Source organism: Lithobates pipiens, unplaced genomic scaffold (genome assembly GCF_037356315.1).
Source record: "Lithobates pipiens isolate NorthernLeopardFrog02 unplaced genomic scaffold, aLitPip1_a1.2 Scaffold_16, whole genome shotgun sequence".
NCBI classification, from domain to species: domain Eukaryota; kingdom Metazoa; phylum Chordata; class Amphibia; order Anura; family Ranidae; genus Lithobates; species Lithobates pipiens.
Window position 1 is genome coordinate 554,045,766 of NW_027507748.1, and position 22,869 is coordinate 554,068,634.

Consider the following 22,869-nt stretch of genomic DNA (forward strand, 5'->3'; position numbering starts at 1 on the left):
CCCCGAAAAATCCCCTCCCTCACATGCTCCACTATATTGTAATGGCGCAAATCTATTAGAAACAGGTATAGGGTACCTAGATGGGCCACCATAGGGGGCCCCTTGGTAAGAATTATATTCATGCTGATAACCTATCTGTCTATTTGGGGATTGATAGCCATAATAGTATTGGGAATCATTCCCAGGGACTTCCCTAGGAACCCAATTCCTATTATTGTTACTGTTGCCTCTCCCCCTATTTTTCCCATAGTTGTTACGGGCCTCCCTCCCATGTGCACCACCCCTGGGTAAGTCGCCCCTATTGTCAGATGGCCCAGATCGGGAATAATCTGGGGTTGGAGTGGCTTGAGAACCAGAAGGGGGTAGAAATAAATATCTCCCTCGGACTGGTTCATCTTCTGCCATTTGAACACATTCCCTCCATTAAAGTCATCAGAATCTCTCATGAACTTTTTCTTTTTCTTATTTTGGACCTCAAGATCCCACTTGGTAACCTTATCCCTTAATTCAACAGAAAGCCTAATGAAATCAGAAGTGTCTTTAAACGGCTCAATAGAGCTCCTGATGTCATTTATTTGGGATTCTAAAATAGTCATTTTCCTTTGCTTTCGTTTCAGCAAAAACTCCATCAGTTCCAAACCCTTTTCCAAGAAAAAATCCTCCCATTCCAACATGGAATCTCTATCAAGAAGTCCATCATTGGGGGGGGAACATCCCATCTCAAACGACGGGGTATTAATCTGGCTGAAATGTATTGCTGAAAAGAAACAATATCCCACCAAGCTTTAACCTTCTTCTCGAAAACATGACCAAGTTTCCTAAAGGCTTGAACTACATCTGGGGATTGTTCTAAGAGAGGAGTACGTGAAAAGATTTCACTCAACTTAACTTCCCTTTTTTCCAAATATTGGAATACATCCATGTTAGCTGCTGCAATTGTAGTAAATTGATACAAAAAACTTTAAACGAAAATCAATCAGCGCTGAACACAATAAAATAAATATAAAATAGTGAAAACAATAGTGAAAAAAATATTAATGCAGCTAGAATACTATAGGTCAAAATACCAAATCCCACATTACAAAGTAAAAAGTAACAGTACAGCACAAATAAACATAAAAATAAATATAAATGAAATCAATCCATCAATATAGTGCATATAATACAAAAGTCTATAAGTGAAAAAAGGTAAAAATACAAATAGATATAAAATTAAAAAATTCATCTATCCGAAATGAAACAGTTTAAATCAAAATCAATGTTCAAGCCACTCGGGGAGAGAACCCTGGTTTCATGAATCCAGTATGACTCACGTCTACTTAATTGGCGTATGAAGTTACCTCCACGCCAATGTTTCGTGACCTTTTCAATCCCCCAGAAACTCAAACTTTTGGGATTCTGAGCATGTACCAGTTTAAAATGACGAGACACATTGTGTGTCTTAAGGCCCTTCTTAATATTATTCACATGCTCACCTAACCTAACATGGAGGGGCCTAGACGTCCTACCAATATATTGGAGGCCACATCCACATTGGAGCATATATACCACCCCTACCGTAGAACATGTAATCAGTTGATCGATTTTATACTCCCTGTTGTTACTTGTAGCAACGAAAGATTTTCTCTTTTTTATGTTACATCTGGAATGTTTGTATGCTGTACACCGACCACACGCATAAAAACCAGACAAAAAGGAAAATAACCTACTTTCAGTTTGCACAGGAGGATCAATGACACTGGGGGCTATCCGATCACGTAACGAAGGAGCCTTTTTATATATAAAAGAAGGACGTGCGGGTAGGAGAGGTCCCAACACTCGGTCCTGCTTCAATATAAACCAGTTTTTGGCCACCAGTTTTTCAAACTTCTTGTGCTGTACATTATAATCTAAAACCATTCTAAAGTTAACACCTTCTCCTACTGGCTGACTTGCGCACAATTTTCTTTCCTATTGGCCAATTATCAGTGTGCTAGCTTAAAAGCGGTTGTCCGACGTCACGCCGTCGCCGCTGATGAAGTCCCGCCTACTTTCGGGGACGCAACGTGTACCGACCACGTGACCTAAGCCGTGACGTCATCCGCAAGCTGTTACACTGATCCGTGCATGGATGCTGGATTGTATCTGTTTTTATGCTTATCACTCGGCACTGGAGATCAGTGCAAAAAAATGTGAGTGTACCTTATTTATTCCTGCTTCTTTTTTAATATATTCGTTATAAACCGAGAGCACTAGATTCTGTTTTTTTTATGCTTCTATGTGGAATCATATTGGTTTGAGGACATAAAAAAGGATTTATCTCTGGAGCACTTCCGTTACGTTTGCTGATTGCTGTGATTAACCCTTGATGGGAACATGCGCTTTTGACCTGTCTGATTTATCAGGGGTCCATTATTTGAGGTGAGAGTCCATCTATCTCTTTGGTGAAGGGATCACATCATCACCTGTTTTGTTGATTGAAGACACACTGCACAAGCGGACTCTTCTTGACAATTCACCTGTTTTCTTTTTTCACTTATAGACTTTTGTATTATATGCACTATGTTGATGGATTGATTTCATTTATATTTATTTTTATATTTATTTTTATGTTTATTTGCGCTGTACTGTTACTTTTTACTTTGATCGAATGTTATGCATAGATAAGCGTCCTGGGTCTAAAACAAGCCAGTCAGAAAATTAGATGAACAAGTCCTTTAAGCACAGTAATTCATGCAGTATTGCAAGTATAATCAGGCACATTAACACAGCTAATAGGTGCATGATACTGTATATTTGAATGTATCTCAGTGTTCATTTCATATATAAAGAGAGGGGAACGGGTATGGGAAGGGATGGCAAACACATGATACAGCCGACGTTCGAGTCGAACTTACGATCGATTCAAACCTATGATAGACTCAAACTGCGGGCTCATCCCTAGTTATCATGCATGACCTATAGAGGGGACCTATTACAATTAAACAGCTTAATGTGACACATTCTTGGATACCACTCTACTTTCCCTTCCAATCCCCTCTCCTCTAATTACTCCCTCTGTCCTTACCCCCCCTTTCTTTTCCCCTTCACCAGGCCCTGCCACCCATCTTCCGCCTCTCCCTTTCTTCTCTCCGATTCTCCAGTTTTCCCATCATGCCTAATGGAGTGGGTTTCATAGTTCTCTTTTGACTGCTCTCACCTTTACTGCTCTGCACTAACAATGTTATCACAATATGGGATAGTATTATTGAACTTGACAACTAAAGCTTAATCTTTATCATGGCATTGCACATGGGTGTAGCATAAGGGGTTGCAGGGGTCATAATCGCAACCTTGCCCCTAACTCCAGGGGGCCCAAGCATCCTCCCTGTCATAATATAATATCTTCCACAAACACCAGCTGCTATCTGCCCTAAGGGCCCACAGCCACGTTCCAATACTGGGCTTCCACTTTGCCTTCCACAGTCCACACCTCTCTGTTCTCATTGGCTGGGGAGAAGCTGTGAGCCACTTCCTGAATGGAGTGGAAAATGGGGTGAGAACAGCCCATGATGGGGAACTGTCTGTTCTGGCAACAGGGAATGGTAACCGTTGCCTGGGGGGCCCATAATCTCCTATTACCCGGGGGGCCCCATAATCTTCTCCTATTGCCCGGGGCCCCATAATCGTCTCCTATTGCCTGGGGCCCCATAATCTCCTATTGCCCGGGGCCCCATAATCTCCTATTGCCTGGGGGCCCCATAATCTCCTATTACCCAGGGGGCCCCATAATCTTCTCCTATTGCCCGGGGGCCCCATAATCTCCTATTGCCCGGGGGCCCCATGAGTTGTCAGTCCGCCCCTGCATACCACTCTGTCCATTATTAAGTAATTAAGAGATAATGTAGTGTAAGTGGATTAATCCACCCCACAAATGTAATATCAAAAGATTTTAGGTGGTCAGGAGAATTGTTGCCCTTCCTACACTGTCTGAATATTGACAGATATAGATCCAACTAAATCAAATATTTCAGATAGTCACTCTGCTTGGAAAAACCGATATTGCTTTTTCAGAAAGTATTCCTTCTCTCTCTAGCTTAAATTCATATGCAGGGGCAGTGGCATACTAACTAGGGGGTAGTGCGCCCCAGGTGCCATGGGGGGTGTGTCAGACGGCGCCCCCTGTCCACCCCTGTATTAAACAGTGACAGTGGGGCGGGCTTGGCAGCGCAGTGGCGATGTGAAAGGCTAACAGCGCAGGCAGCTGTGACAGGGTGCAGGGGTGACCGAGCTGGGAGCGGAATGTACTGCTACCCGTGTGACATGCATGGAGCAGGAGAAAGAAGACACTGTCTCTCTCTTTCTCTTGTACAGCAGGGGAGGTAGAGCGAGAGACAGTGGCAAAGCACTGAATAGAGGACGAGAAATGTTGGAGGAGTTAACTTTCTAAGTTAACTAGCAGGTGATTGGTTTCTGGGTGGTCCTAGCAACCAATCATTATCTTGTGAATACGAAATTGCAGAGTAAGGTAAGAATTGGCAGAGCTATGCAACATGCAGGGGTCCAGAGCATGTGTGGGGGGGCTGTGTAATGTGCAGTGGTACCAGAGCTGTGGGAGGGGGGCTGTGTAATGTGCAGGGGGTCCAGAGCTGTGGGGGGCTGTGTAATGTGCAGGGGGTCCAGAGCTGTGGGGGGCTGTGTAATGTGCAGGGGTCCAGAGCTGTGGGGGGCTGTGTAATGTGCAGGGGGTCCAGAGCTGTGGGGGGCTGTATAATGTGCAGGGGTCCAGAGCTGTGGGGTGGGGGGCTGTGTAATGTAAAGGGGTTCAGAGGTGCAGGGGGTTGTGCAATGTAAAAGGGTCCAGAGGTGCAGGGTGCTGTGTAATGTAAAGGGGTACAGAGGTGCAGGGTGTTGTGTAATGTAAAGGAGTCCAGAGGTGCAGGTGGTTGTGTAATGTAAAGGGGTCCAGAGCTGCAGGGTGCTGTGTAATGTAAAGGAGTCCAGAGCTGCAGGGGGGTCTGTGTAATGTGCAGGGGTCCAGAGCTATGGGGGGGCTGTGTCATGTAAAGGGATCCAGTTGTGGAGAGGGGGTACAAAGTCATGACAAAGAGATATTGGGGGATGCAGAGGCATGCAGGGGGCACAGTGGGGTGCTTTTACATATGTGGTGAAAGTGTAAGTAAAAGAACCATCTACAGGGTACCCGCTCCACATTTTCTGCTACTAAAATACACAGGGCAGTCTTTAAGGCAGGACAAAAGGGCAGCTGCCCTGGGCCCTGTCATTGTTGTGGGTCTCAAAGCAGCTGCCTCATACTTGCCAACTACCCCAGTTTAAATTCCCTTGTCCGTTGAAGTTTTAGTCCTGTGCTGTGTCCCGATATCCCAGTGTGAAATGCTGGTACTAATGCTGCCCAGCTCTGCCCTAGTGTTTACATGTAAATAACTGTCATTCATATGTAAATAGCGGCAGCATGTTTATGTAAATAACTGAAGCTGGCGGCATTGATATGTAAATAAAGGCGGCATTCATATGTATATCATGCCCCTCTGCAGTGAGATTATATGCTATAACCTCTAGCAACCAGTGAGCAGTATTACTGTACAGTAATATCTAGCAACCAATCAACAAGCAGGAATCATGTGCTGTAACCTCTGTGTTCTGTATCCTCTAGCAACCAGTCAGTAATTGGTAATGATATGCTGTAACCTCTGTGTCCTGTAACCTCTAACAACCAGTCAGTAATTGGTAATGATATGCTATAACCACTGGCAACCCATCACAATCACTGCCTGATCTGATATAGTAAACTGATTTTAAGTCTAGTTGATATTTATTGTATCAGGAGCAGGTGGAGAGGGAAATTGCATGGGGGGGGAGGGGCCCAAGAATTTTTTTGCCCAGGGTCCAATCAGTATTAAAGACGGCCCTAAAAATACAGTGCAAAAGTGTTGCAAAAAAGCAAAAAAAAAAAAATCACTTTAAAGTCCAAAATTAAGCCAAGCAACAAAAACCAAAAGACTCCTTTCACACAGGCTGTCCAGTTAGGTCCGCCTGTCAGTTTTTCAGGAGAACCTAATCGGACCCTCCAGTCTCTGTTATGGAGAAGCTGATGTCCGCGGACACATGTCCGCTGACACCCGCCGCCATCTGATCTGATCCTGTCCACCAAAACATATGGATGGTGTTCCTATTCTCCATCTGTCCGGGGGATCGGATTGGAGGGCTTTGGATGGAAACAGACAGATCTATATAGAAGAGCAGGACTGTGTCCATGTCCGCTTTGCTTATTGGAGTGGACACGGACCTGTCATCCGCCTGCTTAACTCATACTGCACTGAGTCACATGTGTTTTGCACCGGAATGCACGGCTCGTTCCTGCGTGATTCATAGCGTGAACCAAAACTTACTGTGGTAAAACCTTATTTTATCACAGTAATAGATCAAGTAAAGTATGTAAAGTTAAAACAACACCAGTTTAACACACACATATCACACGGTAAACTGAGTATGCAGTAATGATTCCAGCTTTTGTGAACTGCGTATTTCAGCAATCCAAATAAAAAAATATATATAAAAATAAAATAAGATAAATGTACTTTTATTCTCATAACACTGATCTTTGTGAATTGGACTTGTTCTCACTAAACACAAAACTTCAGAGCTGTACAATTGTCTCAGATCAGTGCCTTAAAAGAAAATAAAAAGGCTATAGGATAATTATGACAACCAGGCAACTGTCATTTTCAGAATACATATTCCGTCAGCAAAACTGCTGCAACCCGGGCACAACATGCACTTCAACATTCTGCAAGGTTGCTTACAATTTAATAACATGAAATACAGATAGCTCTCAGAAGGACCATCTACAGTTCTGTAAATGAAATACAAGCATAGAAAAAGAAACAGCAAGCATGTAAAAAATAAAATAAAAAATCACATCAAAAAGTACCATCACATAAGAAGTAACAAAAAATTATAGATTCAATTTATATTACGGTAGCTAGATTCTAACTCCTTACAGTTATTACCTTAATTCTGGTCTGTTAATAACAACGAGAAGAGACTGAGGGGAGCTCTCCCCATGATGCCTCAGACAGCAACAGAAAACTGACAGCCTGCAAACTACTAAATAAGTTCTAGCTGAATTGATATTGATTGAAATTTGTAAAAAATAAAATAAAAATAAAATAAAAAAGAAGTATTTAATCTGCTGAGCAGCGCCTTTGTATTGAACACTGAGAGCTGTGAACAGCATATCAATGCGGCTTGGCATTTTACCTTATCTGGGTCAGCTTGTTCTCTTTCCTTTTATGATTCTGTTGAATGGCTGTCTCAATGAAAACATCAAACTGTGACAATAGATTGGCAGTAGTACATTTTAAGACTGGTCTAGCTGCCCAGTTGCATTAATTAGAAAGGGAAGACTTTGCAAGGCAGTGATAGGCTGTACACATTAACCTGGAGCATCGGTGGAACAGGGAGGGATAAAGAAAGGAGTGGATAACAGCAAGAACTGGTATTACCTGAAGATACTTTATTCCACTGAACTCAGTAACTATCCCTCCCATATTGCTCAAAAAACATCTTCAGTGACTTCAGAGCTACTGGTGTCTATTTCCAAGGATTAAACTGTCATGGCAGATATCCAGGATGGGAATTTATATGTAGCAAATCCCCTGAATCCCAATGGTGACCTCCAGACTTGGGGACAGCTGACATCCTTCTGTGTAAAGTGGATTACAAGGCATGGTGGGTGTAATGTAAGATGAACAGGTGGGTGCCAAACACTTTTTGAATGCAAAGAGATTTATTGTCTCCTAAAAAGAACTGTCAGAGAGAGGGTTAGGGCCAGGACACCCTTTGGTAGAAGCAAAGATAATTGTTAGACTCCAAGACTTCTATAGGTAGACATCTATACAGGTGAAGGTCTCCAGCAGGATACCACTTCTGTATAAGTAGGACCGCTGTCTCCTATGGCAACAATCTTGAAACTGTTACTAACGGCAATTGAAGTCAACACGAACAGTTCTTAGTTTACCCCACCTTCACTCAATATGGGTCTTCACTCAATGAGCTCCCAGTCTCACTTACTAGACTTCAGATCCACTAGCCACTGAATCCCCTGAGCTCTTCCACTGGTAGCACTCAGTATCTTCCTCAAGAATTACCCCCAGTTCCCTGCTAGGTCCCTGGCTTGGCACTCATAGATACTCTTCAAGCTTCACCTCTGCAGACACGCTAGGTCACTGATGCTCCACAAGCGTCACCTCTGCTGTCCCTTTGGGTCCTTGACTTGGCACTTGCTGAAGTTTTCCCACTTCTTCACTGTCCCCGGTTGGTGAGAAGTCTGCTCTGGTACTGGCCTCAGCTTACTCACAGTGGTCGCCGGTAACAAAGTCCCTTAGTGGTGACAGCTTCCCCTCTACCTCTGACCACAACTGGTTCCTCGGCCGGTGGAACCGTTACTTCTGGTTGGACTACTAGCCCACAGTCCCAACCCTACACTGCTCTCCTGCTTCTGGATAGGTCCTCAGACAGCCCAGCAGCCAGATGTCCTTGCTATAGGCCTTAGGTTTCTGACCTAGCAGCCCGGGGCAATACGACACACATCCACCCAGACAGCCGTCCGGGTGGCACAGTACCCTGATCACCTGACTCCACCCAAATGAATAGGCTCTCCCAGCAGGCCAAGGGACCCAAGAAAATTCCTACCCTTTGGCTGAGGCACCTCATTCATCCATAATCTATCCTTGCTATGCCCTTGTCTTATCCAATGTCACCAGATACCCGGCCACCCAGTTACAGAAGAGAGAAGTGCAGCAATTCCAGAATTTGGGGGAAATCAATTGATCGCCTAAAAATTGGCCAAGGCAACTATCGCCTGGCAACTAAATTTAATAGCATCCCTGACTAAACATCAGGGTGCTACATCTATATATACTAAATAACTGTAACTAGAAAGGGACAGATTTCCATATGCAATTGAAGGGCCAACAGATGGAACCTCAAAGAAAAAAATCCAGAGAGAGGGTGATCTGGCACTGGCACACTTGTTTCTATAAATTCCCTCTCCATGCACATTTGCCAGATACCTGATGTGCTGCACATGAGGGTTTCAGCAATAACATCCTCCTTTGTATACATTGGCATTTACCCTCTACACCCACTGATGGGATAGATTTCAATTTTCCTGAAAGTTCAGGCCATTTGACAGCAAATGCAAGAGAATCTAGGCCCAGTGACTGAAATGACTACTACTACTACTACTAATGAAGTATACTTCCCTAAATTTGCCAGCGTGTAATGTTCTGTCAGTTTTCAGATTGCACGGAATAAAAATAATACACTATAAAGCCAGGCAGTGCCAGGACAAGGTCCTCAAGCACCCAGGACGAAGAGGCCTGACTGCACCCCCGCTCACGATATGTAAGCACCATGTGTCAGCAAATTCCCCCCCCCATCCCCCCACCACAAAAAAAAAAAACGCTAATCTGCACGTTCACACATATTAAATATGAAAATATTCTCTCAATATTATGTATCTTATATTGATGAGAAAATTCCCGAAATAGAGAGTATGTTCAGCTCTTGTGTAAAAGCTCAAAAATGGATTTGATAATAAAATAGCATAAGATTACAAGAACAATGTTAATTTTAATAATTTAGTTATATTCTTGAAATGCTTCCCTTGTGTGTCTAGCAGTCTGCCCCAAATGCTCTTTTGTCCAAAGCTTATACTCCACATTTCAACCTTGTCCTTACTAAAAAGGCTGGTTTATTAAAGAGGAAGTAAAGCCAAATGAATAATAATAATAATAATAATAATAAAAAATAGACCCTGCAAGGCAAAGGCATAATGAGCTAGTATGCATAGCATACTAGCTCATTATGAATAACTTACCTGAGATGGAAGCTCCCGAAGCGACCTTCGTTGTCCTCCTCCGACGCCCTCATCTATCCCGGAGTGACTTCCAGGTGTCATGGCTCCGGCGCTGTGACTGGCATGCGCGCGGGAGCCGCCACTAAGGGCATGATCTCCGTTAGCAGCGGCGTGCTGAGTGCGCCTGCACGCTGCTGTCTATGGCGCATTGCGCCGTAGACAGCTGTGCCTTTCTTTTGCAAATATCTCCTAAACCGTGTAGGTTTAGTAGATATTTCTTGTAACTACAGATAAGCCTTAATCTAGGCTTACCTGTAGGTAAAAGTGGTCTGTAAGGGTTTACAACCACTTTAAAGTTCTTGTTTGTCTTGTAGTCCTACAAACTCTAGTCACAAACGTATTGTACAAACTTCAATAAACGCGGGCTTCAATCCAACCACCTCCCCCTTTCATGTAATAGTGGGAGTTGACCAGCAAGCTAGCTCCCAAAATTAGATCCTGAGAAATGTAATATTCTTAACTCAAACATACTTAAACTTTTGCATCTTAAGAAATGTGAAAATTTATCTCATTTGTGATGGGGGAAGGCAAGAGAACGCTTAAGCCTCCTAATTAGTAACATGTGTAAACTCTCCAAAGGAATGCTTATGCTAAATCTTTTATATAGCTATTCACCATCCTCTCCCTCCCCCCTCTCCCTCTCTCTCTCCCTCTCTCTCTCTCCCTCCCCCTCCCTCCCCAGGGCCAGATTAAGAACATCATGGACCTGGTGCTGAGGATTTTGGTGGGGCCTTTTATAAATAATAAATAAATAAAAATGCTAACTATTTTTTTGTTATAACAAATTAAATTAAAGAAAGAGAGGTAGGATGAGAGAGAGAAAGAGAGAAGAGAGAAAGAGAGAGAGAGAGAAAGGGGATGAAAGAGGTGTGAGGGGTAAGGGAGGGAGGATGAGAGAGAAAGGGGGGTGAGAGAGAGAGGATGCTTATGAGCATGTGTTGGAATAACATCAACGAAGCCTGGCAAGGCAAGTGACCGAAGGCACAGAACCCAGAAGGAAGACCGGGTGAAGATGGAAGTGCCTGGGCCCCGCCGGAGTGATCACAGCACAGCACTGGAGCGCTCAGTCTGACAATTTAAGTGTACCCTAATGTGCTAATATGCTTTGCATACTTGTACATTATGGCATAACCTGGTACATGAGAGGAGTGCAGAGGGTATGGCAGAAGGCACTATGTACAGGAGAGGAGTGTGAAGGGTATGACAGTGGGCAGTATGCACAGCAGAGGAGTGTGGAGGGTATGACATTGGTCACCATGTATAGGAGAGAAGTGTGGAGGGTATGACAGTGGGCACTATGTATAGGAGAGGAGTATGGAGGGTATGACAGTGAGTAGTATGTACAGGAGAGGAGTATGGAGGGTATGACAGTGAGTAGTATGTACAGGAGAGGAGTGTGGAGGGTATGACAGTGAGTACTATGTATAGGAGAGAAGTGTGGAGGGTATGACATTGGGCACTATGTATAGGAGAGAAGTGTGGAGGGTATGACATTGGGCACTATGTATAGGAGAGGAGTGTGGAGGGTATGACAGTGGGCATTATGTATAGGAGAGAAGTGTTGGAGGTATGACAGTGGGCACTATGTATAGGAGAGGAGTGTGGAGGGTATGACAGTGAGTAATATGTACAGGAGAGGAGTGTGGAGGGTATGACGGTGGGCACTATGTATAGGAGAGAAGTGTGGAGGGTACGACAGTGGGCACTATGTACAGGAGAGAAGTGTATGACAGCGGGCACTATGTACAGGAGAGGAGTGTGTAGGATATGACAGCGGGCGTTATGTATAGGAGAGAAGTTTGGAGGGTATGACAGTGAGCAGTATGTACAGGAGAGTAGTGTGGAGAGTATGACAGTGGGCACTATGTATAGGAGAGAAGTGTGGAGGGTATGACAGTGAGCAGTATGTACAGGAGAGTAGTGTGGAGAGTATGACAGTGGGCACTATGTATAGGAGAGAAGTGTGGAGAGTATGACAGAAGGCACTATGTATAGGAGAGAAGTGTGGAGAGTATGACAGTGGGCACTATGTATAGGAGAGGAGGATGAAGTAATCTGGGAAGGAAAAATGTAAAGGTTTGTGGAAGGATGTTTAGGGACTGTGTAGTGGTTAAGCAGGCCATACATGGATTGAAATTACACCAATTAAGCAGAGACCAGCCATAGTCGATCTATGTATGGGCTACCTGGTTTTACACAAGTCAACCTATTAACCGACTTGAGTACAACCAGCCTGTCAGGTTTTCCCCAAAACAATCAGTGCTGCCAGCTATAGTTAGCAACACTAATCATTGTATTCACTGGCAGAACACAATAACACTGCGGGAGTGATTGCCCCATTCACAGGTCAGCAGGTGAGAGGGTGTGTGGGGACAGGCTGGGGAGAGATACTAGTCAGTCCCTGGGTAGGCGCTGGTTAGTATCAGAACCAGATACACACAGGTTACATACTCCACGATCGTTAGAGCGAGAGCAATAATTCTAGCACTAGACCTCCTCTGTAACTCTAAACATGTAACCTGTAAAAAAATGTAAAGCATCACTTAGTACACAACAAAAAATCGTGCTAACTTTAGTGTTTTTTTTATGAATGAAACAGTTTCTTTCCAAAAAAAAGTTTGAAAAATTGCTGCGCAAATATCGTGTAACATAAAAATTTGCAAAGACCACCATTTTATTCCATAGGGTGTCTGCTAAAACAATATATAACGCTTGAGGTTTCTGAGTAATTTTTCAGCCTAAAAAAATGATGACTTTTACATGTAGGAGAGAAGTCTCAGAATGGGCCTTAATTGATTAATTATTTATTATCATAAGTAATATACAAATAATTATTGTAAGCATTGTGAGTTCATCCTCTCAGTCTGCTGCAGAGTGTTCCAACTTGTATTTAAACTGGCCGCTCTGTATGTAGCTTCTGACAGCAGCCCTGTATCTCCGGAACCATAGATGATAGCAGCCCCATATTTTAACCAGTGCTGGAGTGGGTCTTTAACTACCTACCCCCCACAAGTGGGGTCTCTGTGACTCCTGATCGCCGAGCTACAATCCTCGAAGTCGGTCTTTTTATTTTTTTATTTTTAATTTTTTGGGGCAAATGGGCCTATCTTGAAAAAGGGGCCTGGAGCTGCAGCTCCAATAGGCCCTATGTTAATCCGTCCCTGTCCCTCCCTCCCCTCTCTTTCTCTCCCTCCTTCCCTCTCTCTCCCTCCCCCCTCTCTCTCTCTGCCTCCTTCCCTCTCTCTCCCTCCCTCCCTCTCTCTCTCCCTCCTTCCGTCTCTCTCCCTCCCCCCTCTCTCTCTCTCCCTCCTTCCCTCTCTCTCTCTCCCCCTCTCCGCTCCCCCTCTCTCTCTCCTTCTCTCTACGCCTCCCCCCTCTCTCTCTCTCCTTCTCTCTCTCCCCCTCTCTCCTCCCCCTCTCGCTCACTCGCTCTCCCCCTCTCTCCTCCCCCTCTCCCTCACTCTCTCTCTCCCGCTCTCTCCCCCCCCCTCTCCCTCACTCTCTCTCTCCCCCTCTCCCTCACTCTCTCTCTCCCCCTCTCCCTCACTCTCTCTCCCCCCCCTCTCCCCTCCTCTTCCTCACTCTCTTCCACTCTCTCTCCCCCTCTCTCCCCCCCTCTCCCTCACTCTCTCTCTCCCCCCTCTCCCTCACTCTCTCTCTCCTGCTCTTTCTCTCCCTCCCTCTCTCACTCTCATTGTCAATTTTCTTTGTAGACCAGCTCTGGACTTTTGAGGAAAAAAGAAAGAAAGAAAGCACAGAAAAAAACTTAATTAAAGGTATTTAAATATATTTCAATGTAAAGGAAAAAGTAAACTGTATATGTAGCAATCATTTTTTAACACAGGTTCCCAGGACATCTGAAACTGTTGTTGAGAAAACAGCTCAGTTGGGCAAACAGAAAATAACAAATGTAAGTATAACAACAATTGTGTCATCCTAGCTTTAAATTTTGAACACTGAAATGTATTCTGTATTATTTTAGAAGTGGCTGTATTTAAGGCAAGATTCATCCTCCAGAATGGACGTGGGGAGTGCGGTACCAATAGATTGGTAAATGAACATCACTGTATTCATGAGAGCGAAAAGTAGTGTAGTACAAAACATTAACCACTTCTTCTTTCTTCAGCCCCTTTCACACGGAGCGGATCCATTCAGCGGACTCCGCTAGCTCAGCGGGAGATCGCTCCGTTGATCTCCACTGAGCCAGAGGATGACAGGTCCGTCTCTGCGCACTGAACGGGAAGAGACCTGTCAGATCCCTGCTGATTTCTATAGGGAGATCGGACAAAAATGAACAGCATGTCCGTTTTCATCCAATCTGATCCACCAGACAGATGGCTGAACGTATCGCCATATATCTATTTTTAGCGGATCGGTTGGCAGGCAGGTGTCAGTGGACACATCTCCGCTGACTTCCATCTGCCCATAGGAGTCAATGGGTGGCTTGCTCAGATCCGCCAGAAAAACAGACAGGCGGATCCGTGCAGGCTTATCATGTGAAAGGGGCCTTAGAGTTAGAGAAAAATAACTATCAACAGTAGTGAAGGCAGCAGCACAGAAATTGATGATGATGTCGAAGACAAAACATGCAAACCATTGGAGGAAGAGGGCAGTGACAGCAGTGAAGATAAGGGCGCAGGGGGGTACATGAAGAAATTTATGAAAAGGAGATGGGAGTCTACCAGCAGTGACAGTCTAGAGCAGTGATTCTCCACCAGGGTTCCTCCAAAGGTTGCTAGGGTTTCCTTCAGCACTGGGCAATTTCTGCCTCTCAGATAAGTTCCCACTGACTCCATTTATATTTTTAGCTGTATCTGTAAGGAGGTAATTCTTCCCAATGATCACAAGTGTAAGGACCATTCTTCCCACTGACCATCACATTTCTAATTTTTAGCTGGGGTTCTCCGAGATCGGAGAACTATTTCAAAGGTTTCTCTGTGTTGAAAATGTTGAGAAAGGCTGGTCTAGAGGAAAGGAGTCCACATTATTATTATTATTATTCAGGATTTATATAGCGCCAACAGTTTGCGCAATACAGGAGGGATCAGAGGGCCCTGCTCGTTAGAGCTTACAATCTAGAAATGGAAAAGAAAGCAGTGGCAGAAGATTAACAATGATGTCAATGCAATTGGAATTGCCCCAAGGTCAGAGGAAAACGTTCAAAAACGTTATCAAGATATAAAGGGGACAATAAAGAAAAAAAATCTCCATTAATAATAAAGAAAGGTATGTAAATATATGTTATTTAACATTGTTTAAAAGGAATAGAAAAATGTAATCCTTTCTGATTTTTCTATTTTTTTTGTCCGTTCTTTTTATTTGGGGGGGTATTTATTATTCATTTTTATTTTTTCCTTGTTTTTATTTATTCATTTTTTTTAGTTTTAGTTTTTGTGATTTAAATTATAGTTTTTTATGTAACAGTATTCGCAAGAAAAAGAAAACTGGTTTGGGGTTTGCCAAATTGGTCAAGTTCACTGACTATGAGGCACTTCTGATACCATTCATTGATCAAGACACAGTTTCAGGATATGGGAAAGGATTTGATACCTCCAGTCCAAGTAAAAGTGAGTAATGCTTTTTTTTGTTTGTTTTGTTTTTTTTGAACAGCCACAAAGCTAACATTTTCACAAAGCTCAGGAGAAACATAGGGAAATGCTTGAAAATAATTTGATCTGTATAACAGATCAGCTAAAGGGTATAAATGTTTTCCTAAATGATTTTCAAAACACCACTTCTGAGTATCGTAAGGAAAACATGGCTTTGTGAAGGCAGTCTAGAATGGCTTGTGCCTACTGTCAAAAGCAATTTTTACAGTGACAGCAGTAATAAGAATGATTCAGGTTTTGATAATCTCTCCCTGCGGTATAGCTTTTATTTTTGGGTCCATTTTGCTTTTTGTTTTTTTGTTTTTGTTGTATTTTTTTTTTTTCATCTTTGAACATTTTTTATTATAACATTTTAAGTTATAACACTTTTATATGTTGTCCTGAGAAAGTTTTTTTCTATTGTCACAAAGAATATTTTTTAATGTAACCTATTTTAACTACTAGCCGACCAGCTCTCGCAGATATACTGTGGCAGGTCGGCTCTCCTACACGAACTGACGTACTTGAACATAGGTCCATGCAAGGAGGATAGTGGTCCCGTGGGTCCCACAGACTTGATGTCCGCTGGCGACCCACGATCGCAGTGAGGAGAGGCACAACGGAGAAAACATGGCGATTCCCCATTCTGCCGGATGACATGACAGATGACATGACAGAGATCTACTGTTCCCAGCAATCTCTATCATGTTCCAGTAAGCCCATCCCCCCTACAGTTAGAACACACTTAACCACTTGATCGCCCCTAATGTTAACCCCTTCCCCGCCAGTGAAATTTTTACATCGATCAGCACATTTTTATAGCACTGAGCAATGTAATAATGTGTCCCCAAAAAGTTCCCAAAAAGTGTAATTTGTCCGCCACAATGTCACAGTCCCGCTAAAAATCCCGTAGTTTGTAGATAGCTTTTGCGCAAACAAATCAATATTGCAATTTTTTTTTAAACTAAAAATATGTAGAACAATATATATTGGCCTAAACTTATGAATACATATGTTTTTTATACATGTTTTTTGGATATGTATTATAGCAGAAAGTAAACATTTCTTTATTTTTTTTCAAAATTGTCACTCTTTTTTTGTTTATAGCGCAAAAAATAAAAACTGCAAAGGTGAAAGGTGATCAAATGCCACCAAAAGAAGGCTCTATTTGTGGGTAAAAAAAGACATCAATTTTATTTTGGGTACAGCGATGCACAACCGCGCAATTGTCAGTTAAAGTGATGCAGTGCCGTATCGCAAACAAATAGCCTGGTCATTAAGGGGACAAATGCTTCTGGGGCTGAAGTGGTTGAAATAATCTGTACTTGGAGACATTGAAATTTGAACTACCTTTCCAAATGTATGTCTCCTTAAAATGATGCATGGTATTCCAAGCTGCGTGTTTTTTATATGAAACTCTTTTGACCTAAAATTGCTGGCAAGATGCTGTGCGCTCCTTCCCCAAATTTCTTGTCAATTCATCCTCCCATACATGCATATAAATGTGTTTTTTCTAAATGTATGGCCTACTAGGGCAGTTTGCTCTGCTCTGTACTGGATTCTTCCCTGCTGCCACAAATAATGTTTTTTATGTAACGTTTTATAGTAATCTGTACTCGGAGGCATTGAAATTTGAACTACCTTTTTCAAATTTATATCTCCTTAATATGCTGGTTGGTAATCCAAGATGTGTCTTTTTCATGTGGAACCTTTTTTTTGACTGAAAAGTACTGTTAAGATGTCGCTCCTTTTCAAAATTTCTTCACTTCATCCTCCATACATTCATAAAAAAAAATAATTCTATATGTATGGCCTGCTAGAGTAGTTTGATCTGCTCTGTACTGGATTGTTCTCTGCTTTTGGCCCAGTTCTGTGCTGCTGCCTATGTTAATATTGCGAAAACTGAGTAGCACTTGACTATCTGTTTTTTTACATTTTTTTCCCAATTTGTTATTATTTTTAGATTTCCTAGCCAAGTGTAACTTGTTGTTAAAATGCTCTGTATAACCTAAAGTATTACTTCAAGAGGTCAAATCTAGCTGGAGTAATTGTCATGTTTGACATAATCCATTATTGTTGCACTATTGTAAAGAACGTTTACTGAAACATTTAAATTATTTTTATAAAAACTTTTGATAATGTTTGATTTCAGCCGATGTTTGAAATATATTTGCACTGCATGTCATACCTTTTGGTTTCACTTTAAAGAACAATACTTGTTTACTCTGGATGTATAATGCCACATTTCTGTGTGTCTTCTGTGGATAGAATGGTGCCCCTTTCTGTTGGTAGTATTGTACCCCTTTCCGTGGGTCTTCTGTGGTTGGAATAGTGCCTTTTTCTGTGGGCAATAGGTCCCTTTCAGGATCTTATTGTACCCCTTTCTGTGTATGGAATACCAATATGGTAAATGAAAGAATGTGAGGTATGAAGCAAGCCACTACAGAAGATTCACTGGCCAAGACAAGCAGGAGGAGTAGTGCAATTGCTATGGGTAACCAGATACTAGAGCAAGTTAAATGCAGCCAGGCATTACCTGGTGTAGGTGATGGGTCCTCTAGTAGTAAGGAGGCTGATTACCTGTTTCCCTCCCCAGAAGTTGGTCTCTTGTAGCAACCGGGACCAAACCCGAGTTACGGAGACCCACAGCCTGGCCACATAGTACGGGAAGGAAGTTAACAAGTGCATGCCCGAGGTCTGCACTAGGTGCATGGCAGGACCCCATTCTGTCACTGGGAGTGAGGTGACAGAGGTACACTGAACTGGTGGAGAGGGCATGGGCTTAGTAATGTCCCTCCTAAATGCAACATATATCTTGATTTAGGGCTCAGCCTAGTTCTGTAGAGGCTCAAATTTCAGCCATTTCAGCTATCGCCGAGAAAAAAATGAGCATGTGAGCTACCAGGGGAACACTTTAGGAGGTCAGTCCTGAGACTTTACCCTGAGGAGGAATAACATTCCTCAGTGGGATTTTTTTCTGGTCCTGGATTTCCTTCTTTGTACCAGCAAAGTAGTCCTCAGTGGGACATCACTCAAGAGGCAGTGTTCCTCGATAACTTCAGGGGTTTGAGTATCAGATCTGCTAAGACTTGGGGCTACAGAGTTCTACATCTTTTTCCTTCCAGAACAGTTGGGGCCTATGCCCCTCGAGCACCTTTGTCTCCAAAGTGGCTTCTGTTTTCATCAAACAAAGTGGCACTTTCATCTGCTGCTTCCTAGTTTCGATCCTCCAGGAGGCCGTTTGTGTTTCTATCAGGCAAGTTTTTAGGAGGAAGCTTCAGCAACCTTGTCAGATTGGAATGTCAAGGTCATCCAGAAATCATACAAGGCAAGAGCATCTATAAGTGGATAAGGGCTCATTCGGCTAGGTCCAGCTCTATGCCTTTAAGTTTGGGGCGGCGCATGTAAAATGTCTGTGGAGACATTTGAAAAGCAACAGGCTGGTTGCCACAGTGCACCTGCCTCAGGCACTACAGTAAAGATCCAGGAGCTTGTACGTCAGTGGACTTTGACAGAAGGATGGTTCAGGCTTCCATGTCCATTGCAATAAAGTTTTATTATTTATTATTTTATAACTGCTATGTAAAGACCACTGTGTACATTATTTTTTATGTTTGTTACATGTCACATGCTATTGCAATTGTTAAAATGTCTGAAAGCTAATATATTATTTTGACCTTTTCATTGTCTTCTATTATTTTTTAATTAAGTGTACTTTGCTATTTTTTTTTAGATGTGTTCTGTGTAATAACGGTTGTTGGCATCAGAACATCAGACAGAAAAGTTGAGGCAGTGTGCTACTAATAACCATTGTCATAACCAAACCATCGCCCCACCAAACCAAAAACAATACCTAAACCATGTGCCCAATTGCATCCTATGAAAAGGTGCACAGGGTACACAGGATTAAGTTTGAAGCTTTAAAACAGACAAGTCATGTCTAAAATGTAACTCACCAGGTGAAGTACTGCTCGATCAACTGCTGCCAATACACATTGACTTGAGGATTCTGAGAAAGTTCAGGTGGGAAAATGTCCTCTTCACCCTCCATGAGCTCCATGTCAATGTCCTGCAGCAGTCCAGCATGCTGGGCAACGTTGTGGATGATGCAGCAGGCCAGAAACATGTCCTCAACTCTCTCTAGAGCATATCTCAGGAACCCTTCAGAAAGTGAAATGCACTGGAACCTACTCTTCAGCACACCGAAGATCCAATCGATGAAGATTCTGGTTCTGGAGTGGGCTACACTGTACCTAAATTGGGCATGAGAGGCGCAATACGAGATGGGTGTAAACAGCCAGGGCAAGCAAGGGTATCTGGAATCACCTAAGTGAAAAAAAAGGTTGCTGTTGTATTATATTTGTTTGCAAAAACATATTGAGCATAGAAAAAAATAGAGAGCTTGGGGGATTTGGAAAGATTTGCACATTACTGAAGAGTCACGGGTAAGAGTGTTACAGAGGTGAGACATGAAATAATCTTACAGGTATATAAACAATAAACATGCATGCATGAAAACATATATGAGGATTTTACACTACTTACCGTGTAGATAGCCATGATTTAATGTTCCCTTTTCAAAGTTCTCAAAGAACTGAGACTGGTGAAGAATATGGGCATCATGGCATCCACATCCTAGATCAACATCTGGTTGTCACACACTACCTGGATGTTCATTGAATGGTAGCCCTTGCGGTTCCTGTAGATATGCTCCTTGTGGCTGGGTGGAAAGAGAGGGACATGGGTGCAATCGATAGCACCCATTACGTTTTTGTGATGGATGCCATACTGTAGAATCCACCTTTAATCTGATCCTACTTCTGATAGAAGATGTAGGTGGACACAATCGCACGGAATCCCTGCAGCACTCATCCGAGGATATGGGAAAAGGACGCCTGAAACATGCCAGCAACATCCCTGGCACACCATTTGATAGGATGCCTTGCCAAGAAAATGGAGCACGGCGAGCAACTTCGTCATGCCCAGAATAGCATGACTCCTCTGGGAGGGGGTCTCCAGTACTAGCCGCAGTCTCACATAAAGAATAAGGATCAGCTCCTTGGTCAGCTGGAACTTCGTAAGCCCTTGTACACACGGTCGGAGATTCCGACGGAATATGTCCGATCGGACTGTTTTGTTGGATGATCCGACTGTGTGTGGTCTCCATCGGACTGTTTCCGTCGGAGTATCCGATGGACCAAGTTTTCCAACTTGTCGGTAAAATTTTCCGACAACATGATCCGATCGGACTTTGTCCGATCATGTGTAGAGAATTCCGATCGGACAAAGTGCCACACATGCTCAGATCAAATTCCTACACCAAAGCTCGATAGCGTGAACGTAGTCCCGTCGTAACCAAATAATGTCATCACGTTATGTACGATCAGATTTTCCGACAACTTTGTCTGACCGTGTGTATGCAACAGTATCGGACAAAATCCGTTGGAAAAAAACAGACGGATTTGGTTGTCGGAATGTCCGACCGTGTGTACAAGGGCTAAGAGTTTTGTCATCTGTAAAGTCATCCAGAAGGGTCCTCGCTACAAAATATTGTGGAGCCGTCATTACAACCCTTCTCCTTCTCAGATGCATTCTGAGCATGTTAAACTGCAATAAATTGCATTCAAAGACCTCCATCGCTGATAGTGCTGCTAAGCCAACTCTTTCTCTCTCAAGCAGGAAATACCGCAGTGGTTACTGCCAGCAAAAACCTGGGGTTAAATATTGTTTTTTTTTTAACTTCCTGTTCCATTTGTGGATTGAACTTAACAACTTACTGCACAATTGTTTTGCGATATTTACCGCCAATTTTCTTTTCAAATGTTGTTTAACGCAAAATCGTTATTTTTTTAATTGGACATTATTTACTGCATGTGATAATTTATGCAAATGCATCACCTGACCACGTTAACCCATGCGGTAAACGTAAGTGAATTGACCATTGTGTCATAGTGGGAGATGGACATTTTCAGTTCATGTGCCTTTCTTTCGGGGCTCTTCACCTCACCAATTACCTGTACAGAGGTCCTAAGCTCTATGTAGCCCCTCTGAGAAAACGGGGGTGCTTCAAATCCATAATTTCTTTAGATGGTTTTCTATTGTTGGCCCAGAGTCCAGATCACCTACTAGTTCAAAGGGGTTTCATATGGTCAGCCATATGGATGCTTAAGCAAGTATTTTTCTTCTCCTTCTTATGCCCTGTACACATGGTTGGAAATTCTGGTGGAAAAAATCTGATCGGATTACGTTGTTGGAAAATCTGATCGTGTGTGGGCTCTATCGGACTTTTTCTGTCGGATTTTCCGACGCACAAAGTTTGAGAGCAGGATCTAAAATTTTCCGACAACAAAATCCGATCGTACTTTTTCCGATCGTTTGTAGAGAATTCTGACGGACACAGTGGCATGCATGCTCAGATTAAATTATGAGACCAAAGCTATTGGCTACTAGCCTCTACAGAGTCCCGTCATACGCAACGAACGTGACCTTGATCATATTTTCCAACAACTTTGTCCGACCGTGTGTATGCAACACAAGTTTTGAAAAAATCTGACGAATTTTGTGGCCAGAATGTCCGACCGTGTTTACAAGGCATTAGAATTGTTCAAGCAGCAAAGATAGTCTTCAGAATCTCCTGGAAACAATGTTGTCTTGCATCTCTATGCTACCCTGGGCACACTAAAATCTCTGGACATTTTAAAGGCAGCAGGTTACCATAGAAGTGGAACTATCAATTCTCTGACCGAATGTAATCTTCAGGGGCTATGGGCAGTGGACCTTCTGGGTGCACAGGATGTTGAAAGGGACTGTCACCACACGTTTAGTTGGTTCCCAATGAATGGGTCCTTAATCGGAACATATTGCCCATATCACTCGCGTGGGGGGCCTCCCTCAGCTGAACCTGTTTGCATCACCATTCATTTACCCATTGCTGGAGAAATTGGATGCTGTAACTCACCCAGTGATAAGTCACCTAGCAAATGACTTTCTTCCACTGCATTTGGTCATGAGGTTCCAGGAGAAACTGTTGTCAGAGAGTCTCACTGGGATAGAAGCATGATCGATTGGGTTTACCTTAGCCAAAGAAATCAGTCTGGACCAAGCACTTCAGCTATCAGTATTTCCCCAACCTTTCTTAAGATGGACTGGAAATTAAAAGGGAAGGATTGGAGGAGTTGGGCCATCCTCTGGCAGTGGTAAACCCTGGTAGAATTCCAGGAAAGATGCCAACAAATGCTATTTTGTCTGTAACAGGTTTGTAAGCAGGTGTCCCATGGGTTATTTAGACAGTGGCTGGCCCAAGCTGGCAAGGGGTTAATGTTGTTCTGAGGCTTTATGGATCTAGCCAATCTGCCCGTCCAGCAATTCCCTTGCGGCTTC

The 22,869-nt window shown here is 43.1% G+C and overlaps 1 protein-coding gene across 1 annotated transcript in view; it reads right to left on the minus strand.

Annotated features, from left to right (window-relative positions):
• The window catches only part of LOC143983617 (retinol dehydrogenase 16-like), a 100,306-nt gene extending 93,217 nt beyond the window's left edge, over positions 1-7,089 (minus strand). Inside the window, exon 1 of the mRNA XM_077483535.1 lies at positions 6,990-7,089. The gene's annotated coding sequence lies outside the window, so the exon portion shown is untranslated. The remainder of the gene's footprint in view (positions 1-6,989) is intronic.
• Positions 7,090-22,869: the final 15,780 nt, after the last annotated feature.